Source organism: Mandrillus leucophaeus, unplaced genomic scaffold (assembly GCF_000951045.1).
Source record: "Mandrillus leucophaeus isolate KB7577 unplaced genomic scaffold, Mleu.le_1.0 Scaffold122, whole genome shotgun sequence".
NCBI lineage: Eukaryota > Metazoa > Chordata > Mammalia > Primates > Cercopithecidae > Mandrillus > Mandrillus leucophaeus.
Genome location: NW_012100543.1, coordinates 3271720 through 3278790, shown reverse-complemented (window position 1 = coordinate 3278790; position 7071 = coordinate 3271720). Strand labels below are relative to the sequence as shown.

The 7071-nt window shown below is 45.7% G+C and overlaps 1 protein-coding gene across 3 annotated transcripts in view; it reads left to right on the top strand.

Moving 5' to 3' along the window:
* The window catches only part of KCNS3 (potassium voltage-gated channel, modifier subfamily S, member 3), a 49066-nt gene that overhangs the window by 967 nt on the left and 41028 nt on the right, over positions 1-7071 (top strand). The window contains exon 1 of one of the 3 annotated variants that reach the window (XM_011971425.1): positions 1-50. The exons of 1 other annotated variant lie outside the window; for it this stretch is intronic. The gene's annotated coding sequence lies outside the window, so the exon portion shown is untranslated. Of the gene's footprint in view, positions 51-627; positions 708-7071 lie in introns of those variants that run through there. One more of the 3 variants, XM_011971427.1, reaches the window with a different exon arrangement.

The window sequence follows — 7071 nt, the reverse complement described above, 5'->3', positions numbered from 1 at the left end:
CGGACGGCGTCGCAGAGCGGAGCGAGCCGGATGCGCCCGGACTCCTGCAGGTACCTGGCTGGCGTCCCCACCTCACTGCGCGCTCCGGGGACTTCTCCGGGCGACCCTGCAACTTTACCGCGCCTTCCCCCACCTTTTGCTGCCACAGTCCCCTGTGGTCCAGGTCGCGGGTGCACGACCCCGAGGGTCTACGGCCGCAGGGCACTTTCTGTGTTGCTGGGCGCCTGGCTTGCGGCGTCCGCATGCTCTGGTGCCGAGAGCCCGCCGTCGCTGGAGCCCCAAGGCTCCGCCTGTTGCGTGAGCTGCGGGCTGCTGAACCGGTGTCTGGGTTCCTTTGAAAGCCTCGGGGAAGGTATTTAGGATCAGCTTTCGGGGAGTGGGGTGGGCTATGGCCATGGGGGACGACCAGCTGGAGGCGGGAGAATCAATGAGCCGGAGAAAGGCGGCACCTCGCGCAGGGGTATCCCCGGGGCGTTTCCTTGGCCGGGAAGCCGTTCCTGCCCTTCCTCGAGAGGAGGCGCTTTCCTGGCGCTTGTAAATGCTTCCCGGGCCGTCTGCTCCGCCTTCTTTGTCGTTCCTCCCCTCCCCTTTGCCCTGCAGCTGTGCTAGGCGCCCCGCGACAGTTGCAGGGAAGAGTGAACCCAGGGTCCTTGCTCTTGTGCAGCCCTGCGCCCTGGGTTGGGGATGGCGTGGGGCTTGCAGCACAGGTGTGGAGTCACTTGCGGACTCCGCGTTTGGATCAGTGGCAGTGGTGGGGATGGGTGCCCCGGGGTCAGGAACTCCTCTTTTCCGCGCCCTTCTGGGTGGCTGCCCGACCTCCTGAGGCACCTTGGCTAGCAAGCGAGCCAGTCTTGCCGGCAGGGGCTGCGGCGAGCCTGGCTGGGCGCCTTTCGCATTGCAGGGCTTGTCCTGCACCCCCCCCCCCCCGCTCTGTCCCTTCTCGTTCATTTGGAGAAAGGAGCACCTTTTGCATCCTTGATGTCTTCCTCCGGTTTTTTCTGGGGAGACCGAGCCGAAAGCTTCACTCGGGTGGCCCGCGGCAGGGGCCGAGGACAGCAAAGAGCTACCTCCACCTGCCAAAATGACCCAGGGGCCCTGGTTTGGTGCCAAGGCGCGAAGTTGGGGGAGGGGCGGTAGGTGTTCCTTACGTTCCTCCTGGAGAGTAGCTTTGCGGTTGGCCCGGAGCCTTCAGGTTTTTTGTCTTTCACCGTACCCTCTGAAAATACTGGGGCAGAGGAGGAAAACCAGTTCAGAAGCCTTTCCTGTTTCTTTCCCTGTATTTGCTCAAGCCATTTGCATAACCATTCACTTAGAACTGTGTAAGTCACTCCTAGTTGCCCCCCTTCTTAGACTATTTGCAAATATCTGCCCAGGTAAACAGGAAGCACGCACCTGTCTCCTTGCTGAAGGCATATGCTCTCATGCTTTGTCCTCCCTGCATATCTGGAGCCGAAGAGGTGGCTTTGATTCTCTATCTGAACTTAGTGTAATGTGTAGACTCCACTTCTTACCTGGGTTGTGACCTTCTTGAGGAGATTGACTCGTTCAGTATGCATTTCCAACCAGCCTGCCATGGGCCAGGCCCCAAGATGCACTCGGGGACAGACAGCAAATGGATAATATGATTTCTGCACCCAGTCTAGTCTGTTCTTTCTTTCTCACCAGCTTCCCTTCTTCTCTTGTTCTAATATTATGTTTGTCATTTCCGAACTAGGAATTGTCAATATTGGGATACGGAGAAGGTTATATGGAAGTGCCATAGAGGCCAAAGCATGTTGTGAATATACTAAGGAGACTTGTGGGATCTGTTTTAATTGAATCTTTTGTCTGAGCCATTATTGCCTGAATAGAGCCATTGATGAATGCAGCTACGCTGAGGTTTTGCTGGTCAAGCGTATGAGGGCAAATTGGGAGGTCAGAATCAGTCTTTGTTCTGTTCTGAAATATTATTAAAACCCCAAAGCTCTGGAGCTTGAGTTTGCCAGCAAAGCACCAACAGTATCATCGTCTTCTTTTAAGAAGGAAGGGGAAGAGTGGGAACTGCAGCTCCCTCCTGTCTTCAGTGGGTTTTGCCCTTCAGTGTAATTCTTCACAGACGTGCATCCCTCTGTTCTACCACCCATCTCAATCTGCCCTGTGTCTGGCATTTGCTGTTGGAATGTGTGTCAGCTTTGAGACAGTAGGCACCACAGGGTTTTGCTCCTTCTTTTCCTTCTTCTGTTTTTTAGTAGATAACATTTATTGGCTGCATACTATATATCAGATACTCTGCTAGGCACTTTTCCAGGCATTATCTCATTTAATTCTCATAAGAACTGCATGAGGATGTGATGCTTGCTTTCTTCACTGCAGTATTGCTGTGGGAGCCAGCAGTAGGTGGAACGCCCCAGGTGCATGTTGAGTCAGATAGGAGGCCAATGGGAAATGGCGGGCCTGAAGTCTCACTAGCAGGAAGGTTGGCTCTGCAGGTTAGGTTGAAGCAGAGGAGAAGGTGGGTGTGTTTACTGACTCTGTTTATCAGGTGTCAGGAAAGTGGATCTTCCAGAGTGCCACCTGTGTGAAATACCCACAAAGAAACATCATAGAGAAGAGAATAGGATGTGGGGACCTGGTTTCCAGCTCTGATATGTATTTCTTTAAGGATCCTTGACTTGATGTGTCATTTTGCTAATCTGGGTCTTGGTCTGTTTAGCTACATTGATCTAGATCTCTAATATTTATTGTTACCCTGTACTAGGCACTAAAAGCTGAAAACTTTTACATGTATTAACTCGTTTCATCCTGATGACAATCTTAGGATGATAGGTTCTATTATTACCCTATTTTAGAGGAGGAGAGAGAGACAAACTGAGAAACTTGTACAAGGTCACCCAGCCCGGAGAAGTTGAAGCTAGGATTCTATCCCTGGCAGTCTGACTGCAGAGCCACTGTGAGATTCAGTCTTCCTCATTTATTGCTACAGTTCCAACACTGTACCCTGTGCTTAGTGGGATCTCGGACTGCGTTTGTTGCACAGTGACAGAGGGGGCTTGCAGTTATCAAGTGACTTTTGGGTCCCATGTCTCACCCTTAAAAGGAACCTTAAAGACTGCATTAGCAAAATATTATTTTTGCCTTTGACAAAATAGTCTGCTTTTCAGTGAAATTCTTCCCAGCTGGTTAGGAAAAAAGGAAGATAAACCATAAAGATCATGGGCCAGGGAAACATTATGGTGATTTTCAGAAAATATGTTGATCAATGTAAGAAATTCAGAAAAATCACAGAACACTTTGCACTATGACTCACTTTTGTCAGGTAAATCAACCAGTGACCAATTCACAAGTACTTATTGTATAGGTGCTAAGTGCCCAGTACCACAGGCAACGAAGGTAGGTAGAATCTATGACGTGGTCTTTGAGCTTGAACTTGTAGTGGATCTGGAGACTCCAGATCAATGAGACAAGATAGAACAATACAAGATACTAAATACTGAAGTCCTGATAAAAATCACAATGACTCGGTCACATTTGTACAACATATTTTGGTTTGTAGGAACTTTCATGTCCTCAGAGCAACTGAGAGTTATAAGCTGTAGGCAGGATGGAAGTTAGGAAGCCCATATTGCTGATGAAGAAATTAAGGCAAAGTGAGCCTTGAACTTGGACACAGTCAGGGGTCATCTGACTTGAAGTCCAGCATCTTTCTGCCTTACTTCTGTCTGGAGCTAGGGAGCAGAACAGGAGGACAGCGAGTTATCCAGAGTCCTTGGGGAGTGGGAGACTGAGTTTGAATTTCCTACTGGACCTGGCCTTTGCTTGCCGGTCTGGACTACCCTGGGTGCTTAGTGGAGGCAGGGGATGGGGAGTAAGTACAAGCTGGGGAGGAGGAGAAAGAGGAGAGTGTTGTTTTATTTTTTCAGGGGCCTGCTGTTTGGTGAAGCCTGGAGTGAATACTCAATTATCATGAACATAATAACAAGGCTTAAAATGTACAAAAAAGTGTAGAAGCTGATTTAGAATTTTCATCCCTGTTTTTCTTTATCATTTCTCTAGATCATCTTTTGAAACTTTTTAGCATACCTGCACATTATACTTTTTTTCACAGTTGTTAAGAGGATCAAAATCTGCACATTATAAAAGTAAACTCTTTAATAAGCTAAAAATAGTTACTAGACTAGGTTGTGGTATTTTTCTTGTGGGCAAGAGGTCTCATTCTCTTTGGAATCCTGCACAGCCTTGCACTATGATTTGCTTTGAGGAGATACTGTATAAATATTGTTTTCAGTTGCACAAGTATCGAATGATAGAGGCATAAGGATCTGGAGACTCCAGATCCTTGTAGCCAATAATGTTACAGTTAAGCAGTTAATGTTGGCAGCAGCCAGCTTCAGTGAGTTTGGTGAAGTCCCAAATGAATGAAGTATCTTGCTGACTGTCCTACCAATCAGTCATCCGAGCACTTACCAGATGCTCACCAAAGGTGACATAATGATTAACTTACATAGTCACATATATATATTCTCATTATATATTCAAATCTGTACATACATTCATTCAACAAGTGTTTGAGTACTTACATGATGTTATGTACTATGCTAGGTGTGGGGTATACTGTGGTAAAGGAAACGGGGGTGGGGTGGGGTGGGGTGAGAAGTAGGAGGAGACAGGCATTAAACAAACCAATGCAAAATTTCAGTGGTGGTAAGTGCTCTAAAGGACTTCATGGGAGAGAGTAACAAGGGTAGGGAGTCACTAGTTTAGATGAGAGGGTCAGGAAAGACCTTTCTAAAGAGGAGACATTTCATTGTGAGTGATGAAAGGAGTCCATTGAGTGAAGAGTGGGAGAAAGAGAATTCCAGGCTGAGGATTCTAAGGCAGGAATGAGCACTGAACCTCTTTTTGTTCTATTCAGGAACTTCAGGAGAACAAGGGTGGGGACAGCTGGGAGGAAGTTGTAGAAGAGGGCCGGCCGGGGTCAGATCAAGCTGTGCCCTTTAGGTCAAGTTCAAGGTCTTATGGTTTATTCTGAGGGCTGTGAAAAATGGATTTGCAGAAGGTGAGTGTCACGAGCCAATTTAAATTTATACAAGATTGCCTGGGAAGGCTGTGAAGAACAGATAGAAGAATAGACTGGAGAGGTGCAAGCATGGGAAGCAGAAGCCTCTTTTGGAGGTGTGTTGCAGAAGTGGGACCTAAAGTGAGATTGGACTGGCTTGAAAGGTGAATGGAGGTGAGGAAGTGCAGACCATACACATATAGCGTGGTTGTGAAAGGGAGCAGAGACACAGGATGGGTGTGGGGGCAGGTTTGTGTCTATGTGGAAGGCAACCTTTTCTGAGGTTAGGAATGTGAGTCCAGCTCCTTGGTAAATTAACACATATATACCTCTGTATGTAGTTACATAGCACTTCTAGAAGATTAGACATTTGAATCCTATCTCTGGCTCTATCTCAAAATCTAGGTAACTTTAAGCATATCACTTTGAGTACTTCTAGAAGATTAGATATTTAAATCCTAGCTTTGGTTCTGTCCCCAAATCTGGGTAACTGAGCATATCACTTGTCCTTCCCTGTTTTTTTTTTTTTTTTTTTTTCCTTACTGCCTGGTGATTTTATAATTTCTTTTAAAAATGCAATCTTCCTGCAATGGTCTTTAATAACATTATTTATATGTGTTAATTTGGATTATTTTTTATAAATTGAATTAGCAGAATGATGAATGGGGATGTAGGAACATTTGTGGTGGGATTCTAAGCATTTGCTCACTGTTGATCATGGATAAGCTGCTTTCAAATTAGCTTAAATGAAGAGACACTAATAATAAAGTCTGGAGACAGTTTACTGTGAGGAGACAGTAACCCTTCCAATGTAGATGGGATAAGGACTGATGGAGAGCCCTGGGCATGGTTATGAGCCACTTTTTGTGTTTCAGTGGGACTCCCCTCCTTACCTGGTCTTCTTCATTGCATGAGACACTTCCTCTGGACGCATGGATATCTGTTAAAAAGATAAGAGAGGTAAATCTGGTCTGTTTTCTGAGAACCCATTTGTGTTAGGGTTTTCTAGACAAGCAGAACAAATAGGATGTGCATACGTTAGAAAGAGATTTATCATAAGAAATTGGTTCACACAATTATGGAGACTGGCAAGTCCAAAATTTGCAGGATGGGCCAGCAGGCTGGAAACCCAGGAGAGCCAACACTCCATTTCAAGTTTGGAGGCAGTTGCTATACAGCCTGGAAGAGCTGATGTTACAATGAAGTCCGAAGGCAGGCTGCTGGAAAATTCTTTGCTGTTTGAGGGAGGCCAGACTTTTTGTTCTGTTCAGGCTTTCAGCTGATTTGATGAAGCCCACCAGCATTATAGAAGGAAATCTGCTTTACTCAAAGCCTACCAATTTATATGCCAGTGTCTTCCAAAATACCCTCAGAGAAACACTCAGAATAATGTTTGACCAAATATCTGGGCACCCTGTGACCCAGCCAAGTTAACACATAAAATTAACCATCACATCACATTTAACAGAATATACTGGCCTAAACATCAAAAATGGCCATCACAGATAGCCTGATGGGGCATTGAAGAAGGATAGGGTATCCAGTGATGAATTTCTAGTTGTAGGGAATGAGAGTATAAATAGGACCATAGAACAGAAAGTTACTCCAAAGATCAGTCAAGTCATTTGCTGCCTCTGAACTTTAGGAATGCTGGCTTAAATCCTGGCAAATAATTCGTGTATTGAGACAAAAGAATGCCAGCAGACTAAATTTGGGGCTTCAACATGCTTATATATTTTTTACTTTTATTCCGCTATGGACTGGACTGGCTTTCCTAAGCCCTGATGGACATGCCATGGTGAACTGAAAAGCATTTCCTATGATTTACTTGAGATAAAAATGTAATTGGCCAAAGAGATGGGAGAACTTCATGGTTAAAGACTGTTGTTTGTAGATTTGGATTGAGTGGAGATGTTGTGGCAAAAGCATTTCATTATTCTTGTCTTTGAGTTCAAAGACAAAACACTTCTTGGCAGTGTTTTTTTTTTTTTTGTGGGTTTTTAAGATCTGAGTTTTCTAAGTGTGGTACCTTCATG